This window comes from Aulonocara stuartgranti, assembly GCF_965226115.1.
Source record: "Aulonocara stuartgranti genome assembly, chromosome: 15".
NCBI classification, from domain to species: Eukaryota; Metazoa; Chordata; class Actinopteri; order Cichliformes; family Cichlidae; genus Aulonocara; species Aulonocara stuartgranti.
In genome coordinates, this window is record NC_138951.1 from 40,208,635 (window position 1) to 40,235,683 (window position 27,049).

Here is a 27,049-nt window from a genome sequence, read left to right on the forward strand (position 1 = left end):
TTAATTTAACTTTAGAGCCCTAATGTAACGGTCAGCCCAGGAGTGGATTGGTTTGCCTAATATCATGCCCCCTGCTGCATTTGCCTCGTAACAGCGTCATCTCCACCCCAGTACACACTCTTTCATCATCCACAGAGGAATAATATATTGTAGGGTGATGCTCCTGAACCATCCTCCACTGGCAGTGTGTGACAGGCACTTTGATCTCACTGTGAGAGGCTGAAGCTCCAGGAGAAATTATCAATGAGATGGGGAATGAGAGAGACAGGAAAAGAGAGGCAGCAGGAGTGGTCTGTGGTGTATGTGTGCATCTTGGGCATGCGTGTTAAAAATAGCCAATCCAATTAGAATGTGAAATTCATAATTTAGAGCCCACAGCTTACAAATCTGGAAAATGGGGGGGGGGGGAAAGAAAAAGAAAAAAGCACAACATTAATGAAAAACTGATTTTCTCTTAAACTGGAAACATACAATAGACGTTGCCTTTTGCAACATGTTAATTTCACAATGTCACGCTGCTGGCACCCTGCAATCACATAGTTTAACATACTGCAAGAGGGCAGCACAGGACTTTATTACAGGAGACAAAAAACCTTCAATCAAAGTGTTATTTAAGCCTGACCCTGTGATGGAGCATTAGCAGTGATCCACACTGGGTCTGCATTAAAGCCAGCGCATCTGTGATAGTAAATAATAACCTAACCTACTTTTTCGCTTGCAAATACCAGATGATCAAATACATTTACTGAGCAACAGTGTATGTGTCACCATAGAGTGGTGAAAGGATGATGCAAATCGTGCTTATTTATTCACAAAAATACAGCATTTGTTGTCTTTGAGAAGCTCGTTTTTACAAATAAAAGTACATCTTTGACAGCGTATTTCAAGAAGTCTTGACACCCTGCTTTTTTGTCAGGAAAGAAAAATACTTGCAGTGCAAATCATACCTGAGCTGTGTTTTAAAGATGGGATTTCACATTTAATATAACATTTAGAAAATATGCAACAGTCTATTCTGGACCTTGTAAATAAGGAAAGCATGGAAAATGTTTTTTTGCATTTGTCAAACCACATTGATGCCTACCACTGCAAAGCAGATACAGTTACATGGATATGCGGAGCCGAATAAAGCAGTTCCTCCTGTAAATGTTAAATGACAACAAACTAATTTTGCTGACCTCTTTGTATTCTTGGGGAAAAAAAACTATAAATACAAAGCATGTGTAAATACAGACAAAGCAATAAAAACATGATTTCATAAGCAACCTCTAAGAAGTGTTGAGAGGAAAAAGAGCAGAACAAAAGCAAAACTGTGACGTGTAAAGCAAAATATATCCTTTTGTAAAACTAGGGGAAAACACTAGTTGGCACATCTGCATATGAAAAATTGCAGTGTAATGAAGACATATTGGCCCGTAGAAATATTATTACGGGTGGAAGGAGGGGGATTGTTTTTTCACTGGGAGATCAGAGATGGTGCTGTCCTGCTTTCAGTCCTGATCTCATCTGTTTGGCATGAAGGGGGAGCTGTGGCTCCTCCTGTCTGACCAAGGTTAAAGCTCCGGGCTTCACTGTGTGCCTAGCACATTTTCTCACACTATTCTGGCTGTGCTGTGCCACATTGATTTAAATGTATCTGTTGAGGGGAAAATAATCAATGCAAATTCCCTGGCAGTGCAGCCAACAAATAAGACATGTCTGATTCATCAAGCGGACATTGCTATAAAGACCACTCTTTCTCTTTTGTCCCACTTCTCCCTCTTTCATTCTCTCCATTTCTCTCTCTCTCGTCTCTCTCACCTCTGGGCCACTCCACCCTTTTTTTACTCACTTCACCTTTCTCTGTCTATAAACTCTTAGGCTGAATTAGTGGAAGGAGCTTTATGTTCATACATGTGGAATTTCATCATAGCAATTCAATAAAGGTAGGTGCAAATAATTACATTTAAAGTAACAGTTATGATTATTACTTTGATAAAAAAAAAATCTGTGCAAACATTTGATCATCTGTGGAAATCTTTTAAAAATTCACTTATTATTTATTTACTTGTATAAAAAAGCGATGTGTGAGATTTATTTGCATACACACATGTGGATAATTTTATGGTTTATCTGAAAAGATTTATTTAAAAAATGCGCCTCGTTCTAAACATTTCACAATCAAAGTAAGTCAAGATGTTTAGGAGGAAGAAAGTCTCACCTGACACCCAACCTTAACATTTTGTTTTGCTCCTGCTCCAACTTGGGCAAATAGTCTGGCTTATAACAAGGGCAGAGTGTACTCTGTTTATGTAAATTCACTACATGTGTGAGAGAAATAAAGGCAGGGGCTATTTGGAAATTCCTGTGTGATGAAAGGGAAAGAATATCCCCCAAAAAATGATTAATGTGGTGTTCAGGTACACAGAAGATTGAGTGATCCTGTCATCGTGCCATATGGTACCAATTTATTCCAGCAAGCATAAGGCAAACGCAGTGGAGGAGCTCTCACGACTGTGCTCCCAACACTTCTCAAAAGGGGGGAAAAAATAATACTCTCTCACACACACACATATATATGTGTGTATATATATATATATACAGATAGATACAATTTATATATATATATATATATATATATATATATATATATATATATATATATATATATATATATATATATATATATATAATTACTATTTGCTGTACATAAAATGCAATGTAGAATTTAAAAAAACAAAACAAACTTTGTCTCATTTCTTCTTCTCCATCATCAAAGTTTTGCATCATGTGAAAGTCGCCTACATTTTGACAGAAAAAAACATTTCTTTTCAAACTGAGTAATTCCTTAAATCTAGTCTGTTATAGTGAAACCTTATTTTTGGCTTTTGGAGAGAACCTCCAGGTTTATTTGGGTTTGAGGTCACTTTAAAAATATATATACAGGTAGAGACAGAAATTTAGTTTAGATCTGACAAGCTTGTCAAATCAGGATGAGGGCTGTAATTTGACACGGTTTGTTCATCGTCCTGCACTTGAATAGAATCATTTCCCAGAAATAAATATTCCGAAGTGCAGAAGACTGTGTGTACCTCTTTGACCGAATCATTAAACATTTTAAATACGCTCATTTTATTTTAGCAATATAAATATCAAAAGAACATTAACCTTGTTTTTCAGTCAAATGATCAAAACACACAACTTGTAACTCTGTATCTTTATTTTTTGTATACATCAGTAAATACGATGTTAATTTTAATTGAATCATTTTCTAAAATCGACCATCCGGTGAAACGTAACGCTCACAGCGAGTCCTCTTTTGCCAGGCAGCCTACAAAGTGCTTGACATTTTGTGACGTTGCTAAGATGCACGGAGTGCAGCATCTTCACATCACGTGACCTCAGTATCTCCTTCTAATGCTGCTCAAACATGACTTTTAACTCTCCAATCTCCTATCTCGAGTCATGAACGGAAATGAGAGTTTTTTGAAAATGCAGATGGCCATTGGCACAGGGGAACAGGTTAGGGAGCTGGACTCCTACCACTTTTCTTTTTCACTACCTTGTTATTTGTCGCCTCACCCCTGCAGGGCATGCTGACAGGAACTGATAAACCTTTTTATGGGCTGAACTGAATTGGCTCCTATTATCCAAGGTGTGGAGCTGCTCAATGGTGGAAATAAAAGACTTTATCCACTGCCCATCTGCCCACCAGTCACTCTCTGCCCAGTTTTCAGGATTCCATGAAGCTGTGTCCAATTTGTACTTGTAATAGTTGTATACAGCTAGGTCGGGGAAAAACAACGCAAGTGTCTTGTGAGAGAAATATGGTTTGTTGCCAAATGCCTCATTTGAATACTGGCCTAATAGCTGCAGCTTTTGCCATGAAAAACAAATTGCGCATGTAAAAATCTTTTAAAATATGGGTGTAAGTGCAGTTTTATTATGTGGGTGTATAGCTCCTCACAATCAACAGAGAAAAAGGAATTGCTTTTAAAGGTGCACAGCCAAATCTTTTACGTCAGACATCTTTTCGGTGCTTTTCGTAATTCTGTAACGCTGTTTTTTTTCTGAAGTTGGTTGTGGTTGTGAACTTTTTTGAGGTGCAAATGTTTTACTGTCTTTGTGAGAATTTGATAGTGTACCAATAGAGTCACGTGAACGAGAAAGTACACACTCTTTCATTTCGATCATTTTAACATATCAGGATATAATAAGATATAACCTGGTCTAGAACATGAGATATTTATATTTTACACCGTGATGTTATTTATTCAACAAAAACGAAGCCACAATGTACAAAGCATTACACCCGTAAGGAATTCAGAGGATAAACAGGCAGCCAGGTGCTGCTAAATGCACTTGATGAACTGATTATCAGCAAGTGTGAGCACCTCTGTAAGAGGAGAAGGTTTGAGTTTTCGGGTCCAGAGCATTCAGTTGTGTGTTAATGTAAAGCCAAGGAGGAAAGACATCAGCATTGATCTTAGAGGAGCCATTGTTGCTGCCCATCAACCCATGAAGGGTTATGAGGCCATTTTTAAACAAACTTAAGTTCCTTATTCTACAGTCCCACTGCTACCTTTGGCTGGTCCCTTATTCACTACGGGTCGTCACAGTGGGTTGCTATGCATGTTTGGTTTGGCAGGTTTTTTTATTCCAGATTCCCTTCCTGACGCAGCCACAAAGGGATTTGCATCTCCTCCTGGGATCGGACTTGGGATTTTTTGTTTGTTAGTAAAATGTGGAATTCACTACACTGTTCTGAAAGTGAAAAAAGGTTATTTACAAGTGAGAAATGTTAAAGACAGTTGCCAATCTTCCCAGGATTAGGCATTACAGCAAATTCATCCCAAGGTCAGCTCATGCAATACTCAGACAAATTGCAAAAAAACCCCAAGAGCTACAACTGTGGCTCTGCAGGCCTCAGTTAGCATCCTAAATGTTTAAGTTCATGGCAGTACAGATAAAAAAAGACTGAAAAAGTATGGCTTGTTTGGAAGAGGTGCCAGGAGAAAGCCTCTTCTCTCCAAAAAGAACCTGGCAGCATAGCTATGGCTTGAAAAGTTGCATCTGAACAAACTACAAGACCTCTGGAACAATGTCCTTTGGACATAACAGACCAATGTGGAGACCATATAATGCACAGCTCTGTATTAGGCAAAAACCAAACCCAGCATATCAGTGTAAACACTTCAAACCAACTGTCAGTCATGGTGGTGGGGGGATGAGGATTCAGGCTTGTTTTGCAGCCGCAAAACGTGGGCCCCTTTCAGTCAGAGTCGACCATGAACTCCTCTGTATAACAAAGTGTTCTAGAGTGAAATGTGTCCAACAGCTAAAGCTTGGCCTAAATTGGGTCATGCAACGGGACAATAAATCCCATGCACAGCAGCAAATCTACAACAGAATGGCTGAAAAAGAAAAGAATCAAGGTGTTCCAGTGGCTCAAAGTGCAGACCTCAACCCGATTGAAATGCTGCAGCAGTCCTTTCTGAGAGCTCGAGCAAGGCTGTAAAGAAGAGCGGACCAAAATTCCTCCACAGTGATGTGAGAGACTGATAAAGTAATACAGCAAATTTATTATTGGTCCTAAAGGTGCCGGTGAAGCATGGGCTATGCTTAGTTTTTCACACACTGCTTCTTCAGTTTGGTTTGGCTTTTGTTAAAAGAATAATGACACCGTGTAACATGTTATATGTTGTTCTACTGAGGTTGTTTGAAGATTATAAACCCTGAAAAACCCTGAAACTGAAAAAGGTGCATTTTCCTTTTCAAAAGAGTGTATGTGAGTCTGACCAAACAAAGATGGTGCATAAAGACTGTGTTGTGTAAGCTGCCTTTTACCAAAAAGTAAGAAAAGCAGACAGACTGATGAAGTTAAATGAGGACTTGGGGGTGGCTGAAGCATCAGAGCAATGCTTTCATCTCATCCTCTCTTGTTATGCTCACTTTCTCAACTATATTTCTTTATACTTAATATTACATGGCATCTTTTGTCATGAACAAACACAGACAAGACTCACAAAATGCAGTACTTTGCAAAATATTGGCAAAACCTCAGAAACAAGAAAAATCACTAATTATATTTTGCTCTCCTGTGTTTTAGACTATTTGCTGTAACGGGACACATAAGCGTCTGGTGTGCATATGCTTAACACACTGTGACAGTTAGGGTCTGTTGAAGACCCCGGTGCTCAGTGGTGGCGGCGTTATACTGATTTTACATTTTGATTGTGATTTTTGTTTGTTTCACATTCAGATTCTTCAAAGAGAAATGAGTAACGATGAAATGTGTTCTTTGTACAGTACACTGTAAACCTGTGTTTCGAGAGGGTCAACTCAAGTTCATCCAGAATTATTTATAAAGAGTGTTTTACAGGAAACAGAGGAAACAAGCTAAAAAAAAGAGTTATTAAAGATGAGATGAATAAATGAATCACAGACTTTATTTGGGGGGTTTTGAGTGAAGACTGCTGCACAGGATAGCACTTGAATGACAATGAATCAGTGTGTGATAAACAACAGCAGTTTATTAAATAAAGAAAATGAATGTTAGCCAAGAGAAGGCAATGACATATAAAGAGTTTAGGCAGATGTTCTGGTGAATCTTAGACATACAGATGGAAACATTCAAGTGTGTCCGTACGACGAAGTAATCTAAGCTTAATCAGCACTGACTGTAGCTGGGCTCCAGGCTGCTGAGTCATTACCCACATTCTCAAAATACACAAAAATAACAATAAACATGCTTCAAAACTCTGAGCAGAACCACTCGCTTCTAAATGCCAAAATAATTTTATCCTTGAATACAGGACCAGCTAAATTTAAGACATACTTCACGGTGACTAAGGACTGCCGGCTGTCTTAAGCCACTGCATACATTTTAGCAATTTGGAAGTGTCATTTGTGAAGCTACATTAAATACAGTATTACTTCTCAAATACTCGAGTCACCTTGAAATGAGATGGCTATCTATCAAAAGTGCTATAGATGTGTAATTGTTCTTATGAAATGGATGAGCAAAGCATTAAATTAAACTGACTGTACTTTAAAGTCATCAGTGGAAACCCAACGAACGAGGCGTACACAGCCAAAAAGGCCCTAAATTAATTAGGAGCTCACTTTGTGTATCTATTTTTACTCTAATTCTTCAAGATAAAACAGGCTGTGACTAAAGGAAAAGAAAAAAAAGTTTGTGCCATGCAGTGATTGTATTTCCTCTTACCTTGAGCAAACGTGCTAAAATAAATGCAGGCTGACAGAGGCGTAAAAAGCACTGCGTCGTTATTCAAGTCCGATAGGCGACGCTTTAAAGGAAATAAACAATTTAAAATATAAATGAATAAATGAAACAGATTTTGAAAGTTTGCTTTAATGTCACTTTGAACAGATGACAAAAAAAGTCGGGTTAAATGTCTGTATATTCAAGGTGGCTGGAGCCAGTAACGCTCACTTAACATTAGTGTCACTTGACTAGTTTAAGAAATACAGCTGACAAGGATCCAAATCCTTGAGAGAAGAGGGTTAGGCTGTGTGACAGGGAATCTTTCCCCCAAGCCGTGAGTATAATGACTCTGTTTGCAAAGATGGATGTTTAGCTTACTGTAGCGCTATCTGCAGAGTTTTGGACCGCTTTAAGCGAGTTATCAAAGCCATCTGTTTGGGCCTACGGGCTGAGGCTGATTAATATAGCCACTGAATGAGAATGTCACAAAGAAACTAAAGTCACAGGAGCCGACAACAATGTTTTTTAAACTAGCTGAAGGATTTAAGGCCTCCGACTAAGCATTATGATTTTGATCCTTCACCTGGGTAGAGTCAAGAACGCGCAAGAACAGCGTGACCTGAGGTCATAATGACATGTGTCACTACAGTGCCAACAAAAACGTGTTAAAAATATTCTTTGGTTGTTTTCAGGGTCATATTTGTTGAGCATCCTGTCGCCTCTGTGGGGAGGTATCTGAGCGATGTGGTGAGAAAGAAGTGTGGAGAAGCTTCAAAAGAGATGAATGACAAGGTTTTGGTCTGATATATGCCTCAAAATACAGCGATGATAGTTGCTGCAAAAGTATCTTCATAAAAACAAAGCGTTACAGGTGTCATGTTAAGTTTAACTTGCCACAAAGTTACAGTTAGTTAGCAATCAGTGATTACCACATCAGTTATACTGAGCAATTCCAAAACAGCCTTTTTCTTATTAGCATTTAGATGGGCATGCTAAATGGGATATTGCAAAGAACATAGTATAAAAGCAACACCCAATTCATTGACTCCGTGCTAACCACTCACAAATACATCAATAAACACAATCACAAGTAGTCCTACACTGCCCATCCTTGCCATTTGAATTATTTCAATTCAATTTAACTGCAGTGCCCCACCCTCTCAAGCACCACAACAACATTCGAAGTGCTCACTGAATTTCTATTTTGGACTAATAATCCAGAAAACAGATTTCCCTTTCCGACCAGTAAGCTAAGCGTCATTGATAGTTAAACGAAGACATTAGCATGAGTCGGTGGTTAATGACATTGTTTAATGGTGTGTTCACTTTGTTAATATGGCTGACAACACAGACACATTATGCTCGCAACTTTGAGTTGTTGTGAGTTCAATATAAAGAGTCACTTTGAAGGATAAGTTCACAGATTTTTAAATCACATTTCAAATGACTTCTTGCCTGCAGGCTCGTCTACGGGCCAGGTGAACAGGGAGTGACGATTGGGTTACAAGCGCTAAAAATACAGGGCGAATTGTGTGAGAGCAATTAGATAGATTTTTAAATAAATAGAGTCTCCACTAAGTGACACAACTCTTTAAACTGTGCAAGCAGAAACTGATGTTTTCCTCTTGTAAATGAAGTTGTGGATGCAATAAATTACTTCAACTTCAGGTGCTCTGCATTTAAATAAAACAGCGGTTGTGTTTTAGTGTCTCCAAGGGACCCATATGAAACAAATACACAGAGAAGAGCTCTGATGCTATAGTGAACTTCCAGAATATCTCAAGTAATTAGGATAATCGCCGTGTGATGCATTTATCCCTCATAGTTAATTATAACACTTCTCCTGTGCATGAGCCACAGCGTTCATGAATCAAATGCTACAACTGCAAGGCGAAGATAGAAGGATCCGTCAGAAGTCGCCTTCTTCGGCTCTCTGCGGTCATCAAAAGCTACATCTCTTAGCCTCGCTGTGCTCAGATGGGGTAATCATTATATAGTTCTAGTGTACTAATATCTCTCTAATTGTGGGATGTTAGACTTTGAAGTATTCCTTTTCTTAAAAAAAGCCCTTTCCTTGTATTCGCAGTCCCTTAAAAAGCATGATGCACTCAACCTTGACAATGCATCAATAATTCAAAGACATCATCCTCTCATGATGTAGCTGTCTGAAATTGCGGAGATTGTGTCTGAGGGATAATATTGCACTCTGTCACATCCGACTAGCTGTCACCTGCTAGAGCACGAATAAACCCAGCTAATAAATGCAAAGTCAAGGCAAACACATTTTCATGATTTGCAGTACAGTAACTGCTGCCCTTAGCAGGAAATGGGACTTTAAGATTCTACAACATTCAGATATTAAATAATTGGGTGCTGCATACATTTTTGGATTGCCCTTGAGTATAAAATTGATTTTAGGGATTTCCCAGCCCAACTTTTGCCCCCAATCCCGATCACAGTCCATTAGCACTCTACCAGAGTATCTACCACAACCAAGGCTGACCCAATACTTTAAAATCCCCCCTTCCCCCCCCCCTACACACAGCACCGAGGTCTTAGCATAAAGTAGACCAACATTAAAAGAAGTAGAGCAATTTAAATATATTTGGCACACATCAGAGCGGCTCAGTTGTCACAGGACTTTTTGATTTTGCAGTTTTCTGATTTTATCAGTTGAGCGAAACGTCAGTTTATTGTTCAATCAGCCCTGATATTCAAATGTAAAAAAAATAAAGCACAATTTAGAAAAAAAAACAACTCAACGCGACTCTGCTCACAAGGTTTGCTAAAGCGTGCTGTTATTAACCGAAACTGCCGGCTGCTGTTTATTTGTTTTGAATGCTCAGCAGTTCTTAGCAGTGTGGCTCCAGCATTTAGGGATGCACGGCAGTGGGTTGGTGCACATGGCAAACAGTAGTAGCCTATCATAAACTGATTGGAAGTGTGCTGATATCATGCACCAGAAAAAGTATGTGAATCGATCTGATCTCATTCCCGTAGATCGGCTTGAGATAACCAGCTCTTTTCATCTCATTGAAGAAATAAAAAGTGTTTCTCGCACAGTGGCATCAAACTTGAGTCTCGCCACCATCTTCGCAGTCAGAGGCTTAGATTGTGGCTAAATCTCCTTCCTTTTAGGAAGCTGTGCTGAGGTTTGTCTGTTTGTCATTAAATGTCTTTAAACGTTTTCTAGTAAAGCAAAACCTTCAGTAGCTTAAGTGAAGCGCTCGTTTGAGATTTTACATTTTTAGCTGGGCGTGATGCGAGATTTTGCTACTGTTCTGTGTCTGTTGAAAGGCTATCAGTGGATCTAATTAAACTGTATAAACTATATTAAATGATTCACCAATTGAACGGCGGGGTCTGGAAATCTATTATCTGTTGTCATTTTCACTGATGAGATAGTAATGGATTTGACTAGACTCTTCAAATTTGATTAATTCATCATTACGCTTGAAAATTAATACAAATTTTCGCGATCAATTTGGCTGCCTCCCAGTAACTTCTGGTACAAGATAACCAAACATGGAAAATTAGTAGATATGTAAAATCATTACCCACTGTTAATCATTATGGAAGTTTGTCTCGTTCATTGTCGTTGCAGTATCAGCACACTTGTGAGACAAGAATATTTCACTGATGTAATGTAATCAGAGATGTCTATCTCGGAGAAGTTTTGGCTCAATTAGTCCTCCTGAACACTCAAGGCTGAGTGCCGTGCTAATTTTGTCCTCTACCCAGCACCTGCAGTGCAGTCAATACAGTCTGACAAACTTCATGAAAGAAAATATTTAAGAAGCATATCTAGGCGAAGGTTATTAACGAGAGATACAGATCCTAAGAAATAGGTATTGTCTGAACTGAATTTAGTCAAATTCATAAAAGAAAAAGCCTCCAATGTCCACAGGATTAAGGAGATTGCATCTAACATAAACAATCAGTGTGGTCTGATTTAAAGCACACAGCAATCCTCATCTTTGTCTATTTGATAATCGTGTTTAGTCTCCACAGCGCAAACAATCCTGAAAATAAACAGTCACGAAGCGATAATGCCGTTTAGTTTCATTGGAAACGTGCTCTGCCTCCCTTGGGCTGGAAGATATTTGGATGGTCGAGTGAAAAATTGCTCCGAATTCTGACCAATGAATCGTTTTACACATGCTTTAATGCATTTCATAAATAATCTGCCTGAGAAGGTAATTAGTGCAGGTGTTTACACATATTTCTGCCATCAGGGTGCACAGTAGGATCACAGTTGGCTGAGTGAGTTTTTGGTTATTAAATTAGGCCCAAGGTAACAGGAAGAAGGATGAGCTACAGTTGGGCAGGTATGAGCAACAACATGTTTCCCTATTCATCATCCAACCAAAAAAAAAAAATACATATTCAGGAAATTATGCAGGTTCAAGTCATCTCCCATTTGAGGAACGGACTCAGTATTTGCATAATCAGGCCTGTATGCAGAAAGATTTTTCATGTTCAAGACAGGAGAGAGGTCAGTAGCAGAGACACATCTCCCTGGGGGGCTTTCCAAAGATGAAAGAAGGGTCGGACCTAAAAATGGAAAGAAATTAAACTGCTTAACTTCACAGGGCCAAGTAGAAAAGCAAATTAATGCCATCACTGTCTTGGAAATAATGCAATAAACAATATAACAGAGGAAGCCTTAAAAAAGAGACAACTTGAGGATATTACACGCTGCTACCACAAGACTCATTCCAACATAAGCAGTGGTGGCTTTTGTTTTGGCGAAATACTCCATCCAGCACCGCAGAAATCGGTCCGTCACCTCCCTTAGAGTCACAGTGACCTGCTGTCTGCCAGATCCATACGTCCCACTGCAGTTGCTGTTAAAACATCATTGCTTCTTAGTGCTGCAGAAACTACACAGGTGATGACAGGCCGTTCCCCGAGGTGAAGCTGATTGTTCCGCTGACCTCACCCGGACATAGAGCAGCAGTCACACTATTGGGTTTTGCAGCCTACGTACAGCAAACAGATGCCACTTTTGACAATGAATGCTTACATTCTTCTTGAATCGGTTTGTTTAGACTAAAACCAGAAATGTATGTCTGTTTTCTTTGAAACACAAGAAGTACGGATGTGAGGGGAAAATGCGGTGCCATAACCAGGATAATTTGTCAGCTTATGAAATGTTGTAAAAAACAAAAACAAAAAAAACAAAACAAAAAACGAACTAAAGATGCTGTCCAGTAGATGACATATAATCCGTAAAATTCAGGGTTTTTAACTTATTTATTTTTTTGGAGGGCTGTTTTATTTTTTTGATAAATAAAAAAACTACCTAAATGTGCATTCATGTGCCTAACTGGAAATGCTGATTAGTACAGTGGCAGCTGACCAACTGATTTTACTAAGACAAAACTATAAAATTATAGAAATATGAAGACGTTAAACACATAGTAAAGGCCTAAAGCTAATTTGCTGCTGAAGCCAAAGGAGCGGTGTAAGTTTGTGTACTGCATGTGTGTGCAATTTAAGTGTTTTGGTCAATGAGACCAGAAAAGGCCTAGTATATTAATAAAGTGTTAACCTTTTAAAACTAGGATAGTATTAGTATTAGAGGTTTATCATTAAGACACAAAAGAATATGATGGATTATACTGTTATTCCATTAACCTCCTAGGACCTGCGTCCACATATGTGGACATCACATTTTGGGTTATTTAGACCAAAATACTCAATTTTGCTCTACAAGGGCCTGATATGCACTTACGAGGACATTATGCTGCTACTGTTGTATCAAAATTTTAAACTAATATTGTCATATGTGGCTATTATTTTTCTTAGAAACAAAAATTAGGTTAAAAAAAAAAATCCGGTAATTCTTTGTTTTTACATTCATCAGGTCCCAATCAGCCCAAATATGAAAGAGAAATTAAAAATGCCGTGGAAGAGTTCGGGTCTTGGGAGGTTAAATTGATGTTTAGACGTGGGTAAGAGAGTCTATTGATATTAAGGCCTGATGGTGCCCTGTTTTTACAGTCACATATTAATGGTTATAGAACAATAAACATGCTGTCAGCCAAGGACAAAAATGATTAAAAAAATCAATGAATGTTATCAGGGAAAGATAAAGAATTTAATCACTATTTAAAATCGTCACCTATCTGCACACTGCGGCCCAAGAAGTCTTCCAGTTTTCCAAAGAACTGTTGAGTCATACCTGTTTCAGTCGATCACTATTCACGAACATAACCTGCGCCACAGCAGGATAGGATGTTAACCCTAAAGTTACCCCACTAAGCCTAAACCCTGCTTCATAGCACAGGTCTCTTGGCATGTTACAGTTTTTTGTGTAGTTGCATTTTGCTTTTCTGCCTAATCATTGTAATGTTTTGGGAATCAGTAACTGTTGATGGCCAGGCTACCACTGTGTATGTAACCCCGCCGTGGGGTAGTTTGTGAAATAGTCTCAACCTTTAATCTATTGATTTGTGTTGCTGGGCATAAAATTCCCAACAGAATTTCATGTCCCTGAACACAACTTTCCATCAGTTTGCTTTAATATGTATTGACAAGAGAGAGAGGAAAAAGTTTTTTGAGGCTGGAGCGATGGCGGGGGAGCTAGGCATCAGACCCGAGCCCTATTCATGCACATCAAATATTTTATACTCATCGTTTACATGATTTTTGTATTTCTATGATGTTGCTTGGCTTGGTTTCGCCATCAACAGCTACTTGGTTTAGTTTAGAAAAAATATGGTTTGGAATAAAATACAGAGCTTGCCAGTCTGTTAAAAATTATGCTTTTCTGGTTGCTATGGTGACAGCTACCTGCTTTCACTTCAAAAGTACATGCTTTGGACTCAAAAATATTTCCTAAATGTGGGATTTTGTGTCCAAAGCTTGAAAGGAACCATTCCTTTTTTGTGATTATATCACAAACTATCATAATTTTCACAACAATTGTCTGTACGTCCCATCTTTTTTCTTTAGCTGAAAGTACACTCTGTTCTTACAGCCTTTCAGCAACTTTCTCACCGTGTGGGAAAAAATAAATAAATAAAAAAACATCACCAGATCCCCTTGCACTGTTTAATGCAGAGGTGATTTTGCTATCGATGCTTACTTATTGGATGGCAAGAGCTGGCCTACAGCAAATAGTCCCTGGTTGACTCATAGCCCAACTGTGTTGACAATGAATGTTCTCTGTTTAGGAGTTGCTTGGGAGTTATAGTTTTGTTTCCTGTTGCGAAGATTCAGGTAAGGGGGTACCGCAAATTGCCCAGAATTGTGTCTCTATTAGTCCCTTGGTGTACTGGCAGCCCATCTAGTATGCTGTGAAGGGGAGAAAGGCTGAAATCTCTCTATTATTCCTGAATTGGAAAATGCTGAAAAACAAGATGGCCTTTAGTCTGAGGATGGTAATGTTAATCAGCAGCAAAGAGGTTCACAAGTTGAACGCACTGGTGTAGCAGCTGGTGCTAATGGACTAAAAAGGTGGGTCTAATTAAAAATAATGAAATGTGTGGGTTGTTGTAGCAGTGGTCTATTACCTGCTGAAATTATCAATCCTTGCTGTAACATTATGGATAACATTATTTCAAATCAATTGCAGTGACACGGTGATAATTTGGAGTTTGGGCAGGAGGAAGTGATCTCATTAGCACGTGGGAGTCCATATTGTAAAGGTGGCTTCCTTAGTGTTAATATTAAGACATATCTGTCTGTTTCACACACATATAAGAGCCTGTCTGTGTGCTGTTGTACAGAAATGTACTTTAGGTTGTCAGGTGGCTGAAACTGACTTTTCCAAAGTGAAGCAACGCTGGAAGAAACATTTTTTTTCACACTTGCTGGCACATCTTCAAATTTGATCTCCGGCTGATTCAAATACCTGCAAAATTTGACACAAACATTTAATACAACTTTTTATGAGGAGTACAATAAATGAAAACGCATGGACAGGTGTGATGATAGTGAAGGGTTTAACTTGTGAAATAATCACAATTGTTAAATTCTGTTCACATCGTGGTTTTGGAAGATCACTGGATGGTTAGTTCGGGATCCAAAACTGCTTGGCTTAAAGCGTAACTATAGGTACGTTGGTGATTATGCAGTTAATAAAACAACATCCTGTCCAATTTAAAGTTTGACTTTGGGGAATTACAACTGCTTGATTCCTTTATTTTCAGCTATTCTGTTGCAGATTTGCTGCTGTGCTTGGGGTCACTGTCCAGCTGCATGACCCGAATCGGGCCGAGCTTTAGCTGCCGGACAGATGGCCTCGCAGTGACTCTAGAATCTTTTGGTGTAGAGGAGTTCATGGTTGACTGTTAAATCAATGACTGCAAAGTACACAGCTCCTGTGGGTGCAAAACAAGCCCAAATCATTGGCCCTCCACTGTGAGATGTGCTGATATGCTGCATTTGGTTTTCTCCGAATGTAGCGTCTCCACTTTAGTCTCATTTGGCCAAAGATAACCTTGGCTAAATATCGAAAGATCAAAACTAGCTCAGAGCACTTTTCCATAATGTGATGGGTATGATTTGCGTCCTAACCGGTGCTGGAGGTGAATACAAACATCATAGGCCCACCATGCATTCTGTCCACATCCAAGAAACACAACAACGAAAAAACACCAACTTAAAGTAAGTTATGATTAAACAGGATGGTTTGATTATAACAGAATGGGAAATATATGGTTTGGAAAACTAAAATGTTCCACTAAAGATAAGTGAACATGAAAATGTAGCTGATTAATAATAGATGTGATAAATGCGTGGCAACTATGTGCTTTTGTCAGTTTCCTTTTTTTTTATCTACCCAAGTAAAATTGATGTGGTAGGTTATAAACTTTGATGTATCGGCTAATCACAGAACAGTGAAGTATTGTCCACCTCGTAACAGTTTCTGGCATCTGGGTGGTGAGTTGGGCACAGAGGCACAGCTGGTTGATTCATTGAAAATCAACAAAACACATTTAAGCAGTTATGTTCATTTTTTATGCTTCAGGGATTCAAACCTCCCAAAAGAAAATAGTAGCACCTCTTGGACTCTTAATGGTCATTAGAATTTCAGAAGCATTCATCTCTATATATTCCATTAATTTATGGAATATATAGATTTTAGTTTTCAAACTGGTGTTTGCATAGGAGCACGTCTGTGTGTGCAGGAGACAGGAGAACTAAACTTGTGGCGTTTCATGCACTGGTCAAAGCAATTCTTTTGTCTGATAATGGTTCACAGTCGGTTGTTTTTCTTCTGGAGGGATTTGGTATCATTTCTTTTAACGGAATGACAAACCCTCTGAGGAATGGAGGGGACAGGCGATAAAAATTATAATTTCGCTGTGTACTATTTTCAAATCACCGCAGTATGTAATTATGTGGCAAACATCTTAACGTGTGCTGTAAAGCTGTTAAGAACCTTAACTGCTCATTTATGAAGCTGTTTTCATAGCCTTGCCTTGAAGTGAAAGATGACGGGCTCGAGTATGCAACCGCCTTTAAAAAGAACATTTTACCACTGTGTCTGCAGATACAGGGCGACAATAATGGGTTTTAAGCAGCACCACCTTACTTGTTCGAAAGCAGCAGATGAACTCAAGTTTAATAACCAAAGTACATACATCTACCAAAACAGCACAGCCCTCTAAATTCATTATTTTATTTAAACAGGACAAATTTAGAAAACTGCATCTGGTCCAGATATTTATCAGCGCACACCTGCTCAGCTGATTGCTGCTTTTATCCTTCCTGGGAAAGCACATGGATGAGTTGTGCCAAATTTCAAGTCAGACTGATCACCGTTTTATTATATTGCAGAAGCATCATGTTGGCAAAATGCTATCAGATTTTGCAATTATACTCTTGAAACTACCATGGCGGTTAAAATCCCAAGCGTAAAGTTTTCTTAAACTCCCACATCGGAGGTGAAGCCAAATCCAAGAAACTATGCACCTGTTTTCACTCATGACCAAACTCTCCATCATATTTTCTTTTAATGTGCAAAATGTAATTTGGAACATTCTGAAATTAAACTGCCATGTCTGCGGTGGTCTTGAAGTCAGATCCATACCAAAAATGGTGCAATTACCTTTTCACTCATGACCAAATCCTCCATCAAATCTTCTTATAATGTGCAAAATGGCATGTGAAACATTCCCAAACAAAAACCAAGCCCAAACATTTTGGCAAATGTGTTTTGGGCTTTTGGTATGTAGATCTGTTGTTTGTACTTTCTGTGCTTTAATGTCTTTCTTTGCAGAACCTTAACTGAATCCTAAAAACCTGTCAACTTCTTTTCGACAGTGTTAAAAAAAACAGTCGCTAAATTGTGATACGTCTTTCAAACAGTCCGATGCTAGCATACTTCTTTGGAGTCAAAACAGTAACGCAAGCTATTGCTGTTTTCTTGAAGATGCCCCATGTGTTATTTTGTCTGTCAATCACACTTTGAGAGAAACAGCCAATGATAACTGAAGGCACTGGTGTTATTCCAGTTTTCCCCATTGTCCCAGTGTGAACAAACCACTGTGACCTGCAAATAGTGTAAAAAGTCAGTTCAAACTGAAAGTAGCAGGAGGACAAATCCACTGCAGTATGTGAGAGACAAGTGTGCAGTGCCTCTTTTTGATGCTACATTCCTGCTCCAGAAACACGACTAATAGATGCTAACAGTAGCTGCAGCTAGGCCACAGCTGGAAGGACGTACAGTGCTGTCACTCCAACTCGTATTTGTCTTTGTATTGTTCACAATATGTATTACATGTCTATTGGATTATAGACTTGTTATTTGTATTAGGTGCCTCATGCATGGCCCTAGAACAATAAAAGCTCCAATAAAGACTATTATAAGCTTATGGGAACAGAAACAATGTGAATCATCTCATCAGTGACTTTTTGCAATAAACCATTCTTCCCACTGGTGAAGCCAAAATATTCAGTGTTTCATTTTAATTTTCCAAATAAACACATGCACAATTTGTATCGTTCTAATTTATGCCATACTGTTTGTCTTTAGTGGAAATAACAAAACATTCGCAATTTGCAAAAACAAATGTGCACCAAAAATCAAAACCAGCTTAGCTGAATGATTGACATCCAATGAATCCCTTGGAGATCAAAGACTGCTGTGATGGTGCCTGGTTCATGTGAATCCATGCGCTCCATCAGATTGCTGCCCCTGGAATGTAGCGTCGCTTTGGACCAGGACTTTAATTAGAACAGACTGTTTTGAAGTCGGACGGGTCATTATCTGGCTAACAGAATGAGGACATTCTGTATTTCAGGTTGTAGAAGGAATATAGTGTCTGTTTTCAAAGCATAAGCAGATAAGTGTCTCGCTTGACATTGTTGCTAAGCTTGTCTTCAACTTTTCATGCTACTGTGAAATTACTCGATTTACAGCTGCTGCAGACAGAGGCTCATGGACGAGTGAGTGGAACGTGATTGCAGGCACTGAAATTTTGTGCAGCACCATAACACAGCTGTGTTACAGTTGTTGAGATTTATCAGTTAAATCAGGGAGAAATGCCTTCACGATGATAAATGAGATTGGAAGTTTAATTGAAAATGAGCCTTTATGGCAGCACAAATTTGTATGTTGCAAGAGTTGCTCACTGTTTATTCAAATTTCCAAATTTCCCTAAGCTTGACAAAAGAGAAAAATACAAGTAATCTGCTTTAGCATTTTTAAAACCAAATCTAAACACAAAAACCAAGTAGTCTCATGCAGTGCTTATGATTAGAAAAAATGGGCCATTTTCAATTGCCTAGTGTCCCAAGTGCAAATTTATTGAGACATTGTTTCAACGTGAAAGATGGACCTCTTTTTCTTTATGCAGCAGAATTTGAAATCAACACAAAAGGTCATATATGCATAAATTAAAATGTTACGGAGTCTTTGATTTTAAGAAGCTTTTGTTCGTCGCTCTTCATAACGTTACAGTGGACAGCATGCTGAAAAAGTGTGGAAAGCCCCTTTTGGCCATGTGGCCCAGCGTTTTCAGCTGTGGTCTCTTTAATTACACTGGGAACAATGGGGTCAGTTGTTTCAATACAGTTCTGAGGGTACATCTTTACAACATGGAGAAGCTTGGAGAAAGCAGCTGTCAGCGAGGATTTCTCTCGCCTCCTCCTTTATCTGCTCAGCTGCAATGTTGCTAAGCACCCGGTATGAAACTATGTTTGAGAGAAAAATCATGCAGATATGTTTTCCATTCATTCATCACTATTCAGCATTTCAAATATAAGATGGCTTTCCTTTGCACAGGTATGTTGAGTGGGCGCTTGCCAAAGCCTGTGGCATTTCAATAGAATATTAAGCATGTCTGATCAAATTGTAGTCACAAAATTACTTACCAGAGATAATATTTATGGTAAGAAAAATGAGATCCCCTTTTATTCCAGTTCAGGAAGAGGAAAGAAACATTGTGTTTCTTGCTGTTTACTATGTTAGTGCCGTCCTTGATGACACTGGGTTCTGTAGCATCAAAGTGCTTTTCTATAGAATGAAGCATTTGTAAGATCCGAGCAAACTGATCACTTGGGGGGGGGGGGGGTTGTGCTTTACTGGGTAAGTGAAACGTGCACCAGTGAGGATGTTCATTTCATGTAGAAAGCACTGTGAGAAAAAAGGTGAAAGGCAAAGTAGGCTAGCACAAACAGCTAGGAGCTGCTTCAAAGTTTGTAATGTCTGAAACGGCGGTACAGCTGGTGTGAAACCATAGTTTCACGAATGCTAGCCAAGTAACTATTTGATCACAACAGTGGGATATCCATAGTATACCAAGCTGTGCAGCAAATACACAGCTCCGTGGGTAGTCAAACAGTCATACTTATGACATGCATAGTTGTTTGTTTGTTTTTTAAAATAAGGTATACGCTGGTTTACGCTTGTGGTTGCATGTTGTGTCGCACAGAGTCAAATTGAACAGAACAAAGTAGTGTCTAACTGTCTTCCCCGCAGTGCTGAAATAATGACCCGTCGTCTTTGTGTGCATTGTGATCTCTCTCTCTCTCTCATTTTTTTCCTTTATTTTCATCCCCTCGTTCTCTCACTTCTCTTTTTTTTTATACCATTTTTAGCCAATTGAGATGTGGAGCTCAGCAGGAGGAAACATGCTGTATCTAGTGAAACAAGACCATGAATAATTTAAAACGGCGTTATTAATGAACTTCTAGACATTATGTTAATGAACGATTTCAAGTCTAATTTGTCAGCCAGACTTCTGTTGTCTTTTCTGTCACTTTTTTGTGCAGGTTGTGAGGCATTGAAATTAACATCAATTATGACAGGAGAAGAAAAGTTTTGCACTGTAATCAATCTGCAGTAAAATAATCCCAAAATATTTTTAAGTTTAAATAAACTTTAAATATGACTTGTGCATCTTAATATTTAGCTAAAACACAGCCAATCACTGTCTTGTAATTATCACATGTATAAGAAACATATCAACACAGAAACTATCGTCTCAAATAATTGTCAGTATCAAAGAGGATCATCATAGAAATCACCGTAGCAGGGATAAATGTCTTTGAACTAAACTACAAGGTGATGCTCTCAAGGTGGATAAATATTTAATCGAGAGGCACAATATAGAAATAACATGGCAGCATCTTTTCCGGCGAGACTAGTACCAGTTGTGTTTTATCAACGAGACAACGTGGTGCGAGTGAGTCTTCAGATCCCAAAGAGCCATTAGTGCCCTGTTTTTCATTGTGACACTGACTTCTTGGATAGCTGCCATCCCTTGATATCATATTACAGCATCAACAGCCCCCCGTTTATCTTTATTACTGGCCCCTAATCTCTGGTGACGGTTAATCATGTTACAAGTTCCTTGGGTCGCTTCTGCATTGTCTTCGCCATAATATTTATAACTTCTGATCACTGAACGGTGTGTTACGCAGGGTTTTCCCACCATCACGACTTGTGTCTTAATAAGAGAAGTCACCCGTTCTCCCACCGTGCTGCTTAGTCATGCTGTGATTAATGTCTTCATGGTCTGGTCAAAGTGTCGATATCTTAAACAGCTGGGCCCATCTGTCATCTTTTTCCTGTGACACCCCTGAACGTAACTCAGGTCCTATCAGGGAGGCCATCCATCAAAGTGGTAAACAGAGACGTCTCACATTAGCAGCCCCGAACACTTCTCATCGTATACCATAACAGACAAGCAATCATCTGGTATTATGTAGCGCTACAGGCTAATGTGAAATATTAACGGAAATATACAGCACACCAGCTGCCGATTGGATGAAGCATCTGTGCTTCGCGTAATTGGTGGGTAACAATTTAATATTGAGGAGACAGTAGATTGTAGATTTGCTCCGCAGATTTGTTCCGAAGCTGTAAGACAATGGCCACAGCAATAAAAAATGAAACACCGATTTCGGGGGTGTATTTCTTACACTTTTTCTGTCTTTACTTCACTGTGTGTGTAAAATTAAAGGCACAGGGTCTGTTTTCTTTGAATAAACTGTGCCTGCCTTTTTACTCGTGTCACATAATCTGTGTTGCAAAATAGCAGAGAAGAGCATTTCACTTATAGCTGAAGTGTGTGCTTTACAAGAGCCTCATAAAAATGACTGATACCTACAACCACCTTGAACGCAGAGTGTAATGATGCATTTGGATGCATTTATTACCTTTGTCATTTTGTTTCCTCAAGGGGGCAGTAGAATCAGGGACAGCAGGGGTGTCTTTTTATCTGTGCGATTGGTGATGGATTCACTACCATTGCTGCTCAGATAAATGCTGCAGGGTTGAGGCCATGGGCCAGCTTACGAGGGATCAACCTCATCGTTTTTTCCACTGCCCACAACCTTCCCTCTATCTCTCTGCGTGGCACTCACTCCTGGTAGGGATTATGCCGAAATACTGTATATGCACTTGGAAATCAAGATATGGAGCTTTTGTCAGTACTTTTGTCAAGCAATGGAGATAAACGTGGCTAAAATATGTGTTTCCAACGCACGTCGCAGAAGCTCAACCTAATGCTCGGCTCTTTTCAAAAACCAAGGGCCACATTTCTATTTTTCTCTCTGCTTCCAGCACTGATATTTTTCTATTCATGAAACATAGATAATGGTCTCTGCAGCAGTGGGGTTTCTTAAGGATATACTTGTTAAAGTGGGAGATAAAAATGTGGATGTATCACAGTTAAAACATCAGTCTCTTAGCCCCCGGTTGCTCGCCATTGTGGTCCATTATTTGGATTCAACCAAAATCAAACCACATGGTGTTTGAAAAAGAAAAACTCTGTTAGATAAAGGAGGCCAAATTAAGCACAGGTCTCCAGAAATTGGAGCAAGATAGTGTTTCTTTGACTCTTTGAAACCGAAGCACGATCTGGCACACGGTGAGGAGGGGAACAGCTAATTGCATCAGCACCTCTGCATAAAAACTCATTCGGTTACGAAGACATAATGGAAAACAGGATTCGTCCGCAATGCTTCACGTAATACACACCTTTTTTATTTCCTCGCTCAGAGGGGTTTTTTTTTTTCCTCTATTTGCTGTGGTCAGAGCAAAGATACCCATTGTAACAGTAGGAAACATTTCACATGTATTGAGGAATGAAGCAAAGGAGGCCAATAATCAGGGCAGTTAAATGGAAATAGTTTCATTTCCTTTGGTGTAAACAAATACCCCATGTAGTCCTCGGACCAGAGCTGTGGGTAATCGGCTGCTATAACTCAACAGAACACTTTGCCCTGAGCTAAACATAATACTTCCTGCACTTAACTAAATCCATTTTTCAACCCTCAGTAGAGTTATGACACACCAATACATAGTTGTGCAAATGTCTGACAAACCTTTGCAAAGAAAATAATAAAGCAGTGCTTATTTAAAGCTGTTTACGGAGATATTTTAGAGCATGGAATATAAAGGGGTTAAAGGTGAATAGAAAGGGGGCTTACCGTGGAGTTAATTTAGGTTTCTCTGCTTTTATTCTCTAGTGGACTGAAAATAATTATATCAAAATATGAAAATAGCAATCCACGGTCTCCTCCTCTGTTTCTGCTCGCTTTAAATTGTCCATTTAATTTCAGTTAAGTCAGTGGGCCGTTGCTTTGTCACGTCCCACCAGCAGCGACTCTTTTCTTAATGCTTTTCATACACTGTGAAGCTCCGAGGATGACTGTGGGAAAGTTAAATGATTAATCACTGCTTTTAGCAACAGGTTCAGAGTGAAATGTATGAACCTACAAGTAGGAGGATGTGCAGCTCTGAGCCTGTCAAGCCCAAAACATCCAAAACAGAAGATTAGGCACCTGTCTTAATCCTTTATCTTGGATTCCGTTGTTTGCTTTCTCTTTCCAAGTTCTTCCTTTTGTAATTAGCACCTAGCGTCTCTGAGATGGGTTATAGTTGACTGCTAAAGAGAGGATGAAACCTGCATGACTGTAATAGCATGAATTCACCCTATCACGAAACGATGCAGGAGGTCTTTTTCACTCCTGCAGGTGGTGTGAATTCTATCGCCACACCTTCTGGAGCAGCATGGCTGTATCCAAAGCTGAGATACACCTATGATAGCTCACACTGGCGATGCTGTTTGTACTACATGGCATAAACACTTTGCCCATTCGTTTCACTCAGGTTGTAATGGTCCTTGAATGGCTGCTAGGACCCGTGCAGTTCATACCTCAGCACTAAAGCAGGAGACGGGTTGGTCTAAGGTCCCGTTGCGAGGCACTGGTAGATAAAGCACACTCCAGGTAAAAGCATGCATGGCCACTCACCATTAGATCACTCCACATGATGTCTCGAAGATGGCGCTCTTAATTAGAAGGTCCTTGGATCTCGCTGTCTAAAGTCACATTTTACTGCCCACATTACCACTTTATATAACACAGTTCATCCCGAGCTGAGTCGAAACATCGCCGGGATGAACAGTTTATTATGAATATAAGCTGTAATTGACACTACTTTGGAGTTACTTTATGGCTTCATGTTGAACCCAGCATTGCCTGCGCTGTCTTTGACGATTAGCCTGTTACTCACCTGTACTTCATCCCCCAGACAATGGCCTGTTCTGCTCATGCAGATGATGGTGTGCAATATCAAAGCCAAATGAGATGGCTGCCAATTAGGGAGGGCTTCCAAGTGCATTTCAATGCAAACGCGCACTGGTAAGTGCACCCTGTAGTCTTTTCCATTCAAAGACACTTTATTACAGGTAGACTTCAACAGAAACTTCTGAAAGTATTTCAATTACTAGAATAAATGGCAGACCTCATTTCAATACTTGGCTTTGGGGAAGGGGTGAACTTTGTAATGATGTCTTCCTAAATGTTCTAAGCTGGAGTTTAAACTGACTTTCTCTTTGGTTAACGGTGTGAGTTAACTGGAAAATTCATATAATCCTTTTTTCTGTGTTCTTGATGGACAAGGCTTGAAATGCCTGAAACAGTGTGAGACCACAGAAATATTTAGAGTACCCCCACAATCCCCACAGGACGTTTTTTCTTGCGTTCACGATGTCTCTGTACAGATGTCTCTGAGTTTAAATAACCAAAGTTTACAGTGGTTACATGTCTTACCAGGCAGTGTTCAATTTTGTTTCCTATTTAGTGCTCGGTGTAAAATTAACTAGTGCATCCTACTAAAAGTGCAACGCTTTTGTCTGCACCTAAGCCCTTTTATCTAACATTCACACTGTCTGACGGACTCCTTGGGCAGCTCGGCATTCAGTATTTTGCCCAAGGATACTTTGACACATGGGCTGTAGGATGAAAAGATGGTCCAATAAATGTTTCCCAAAGGATTTTTTAAAATGCCACACATTGCCTTTTAAGCATTATTGTAGCAATATATCAGGATTTCCTCTTTTAAACACCTTTTAATCAGAACAGGTTGGGTTAAGACAGCCAAAAAGTGTCTCCCTCTGAGTGTGTTTCCTGAATCCGCAAAAGCGCATCGGTGCACCACAGTGGCCTTTGAATCCAAATTTTTAGTTATTATTCAGATTAAATCAAGTCGGGGCAGACGGGAAGAGCAGTCAGAAGAAGCTCACTGCTCGAAATCTCGAAGCTCTACCTCTGTGATTGCTCAGGCCACCGTGGAATAAAGATTAGAAGAAAATCACTAATCACAGCGGATGTCATTAGCATATTACCAATAAGGGGTTGCAAAAAGGAAAAGAGGAATTGCCTTATAATGCTGGTTAAAGTACGAATCAATGCCATGTATGGATGCACACAGCTGCTTGACAAACAGATATATTCACTTCCAAACATGGGTAAAGGAAGTGTCTAATAATGATGTTTTTTTCAATGTTTTTGTCTGAGTCACTCGCTGAAGCACTTGATGCTAATATCACATTCCCCCTCTCTCTTTTGATCAGCTTTTGCAGCTGGGCTGCCCTGCCTCACTTGGATGCATCAACAAAGCTTGAAGTGGCCACTCTAATCTGGTTAAGTATTGCCTGGTTGGGGAGAAATTAGCCGAATTCTTTTAACTTTTCAAACAAACATAATACAGTCAAACTTGCTGGATGAGAATCAATTACATGAACTGAATATAGGTTCGGGGGGGAGATATCATTTCATTTCTGGAAATCATCTAATACGTCTATTCAGTGGAATATGCCTGTAGTATCACATCGAAGCCATATTTCAGTCCAGTGAAATGAATGAAGCAGTGGAGTATCTGTTGAAACACTGCCAGAATATGTTACACAAATCTTTTTCACCCCGTGGTAATATTGCCATTATCTGCTTTACTTCAAAAATACTTATATCTTGCCTAAATCCGCGAGACACTGTGAGGAATAATGGGATCATCATGCTTTCTCAAAGTGATTGGTTGGATTGGTGAATAGAAACTATTGCCCTACTTGTGTCAGTCTATTAAACAACATCTGTCTAAATAGAAAAAAACAGAAAGCTAATGTTATTCAGTAGAACGCAATAAATCTTCCAAAAGTGCGATACCTTTGTGTCACATGTATAAATTCTGCAGTATACTTTTACAAAGTTGTTGATACTAAATCATGTTGGAAATCCTCGATATAGAGTGGAAACCACTCTAACAGCATAATTCTGATTTAATAGGTGACAGTTTCACTAGACATTGAGCTATAGTTTTGCATTTAACACTAAGAATATCCATCTATGTACCTGTCAAGCTATTGTTTCTGTAGATTAATTGCAGCGATAGTAAAAAATAAAATACTTTTGTTAGACTTTGCTATAAGCGACTTCTTTTAAAATCAAGGGAAAAAAACAAAAATGAATTCTTTTATTCTTGACGTGCCTAACAGATGGTTTCGAGGGGGAAAAGAATATGATCACAATACAGACATTTCTGTTGTATTGAACATTTTCTCCCATTAGATCTTTAAGGCAGATTGTCTCCATTTTTCAATGTGTCTAAAGCCTTTGTTTGAGAGAGATCCGTTAAATCTGTCTTGCTTCTAATAAACTGCCATTATTCCCTTCAACAAGGCAGCTCTCATTAATAATGCTTCTGTCAGCTGCTCATTCTCTTCCGTGAAAATAGAAAATATCATTAATTACAGTTTCTGTCACCCTCTGACAGCTTAAGCAATTGTTCTAGTCCCTGAGTTCTGTTTCATTGTGCCCATACCTTGTGACCACCTATTCTTTACTGTCTCAATGGGGATGTCCAGCAAGTGAGAGCCACAAAGGCCCTGCGAGATTTCATCGCACATTGCAAAGCTTCTATCCCAGCAACACATTAGTCATCCGGGGAGCGATTGACTCAGGACGTAGACTCAAAATCTAGTTTTTATTTTACTCTCAAGCAGAGATTAGGGAAAGATTGGTTCGGTTTACTTTTCATTGTGGATTTGTTGCATTTTTGCCACTCTGAGAGATATTCTCCCTGGATAAACATAGAGG

General features: G+C 39.2%; 1 long non-coding RNA gene across 1 annotated transcript; it reads left to right on the forward strand.

Annotated features, from left to right (window-relative positions):
* Positions 1-1,859: 1,859 nt before the first annotated feature.
* Positions 1,860-26,606, forward strand: LOC309690060. The gene is made up of 4 exons (XR_014271597.1): positions 1,860-1,925; positions 23,784-23,902; positions 24,207-24,316; positions 25,531-26,606. It is a non-coding gene; the product is annotated as an uncharacterized lncRNA (long non-coding RNA).
* The last annotated feature ends 443 nt before the right edge of the window (positions 26,607-27,049 follow it).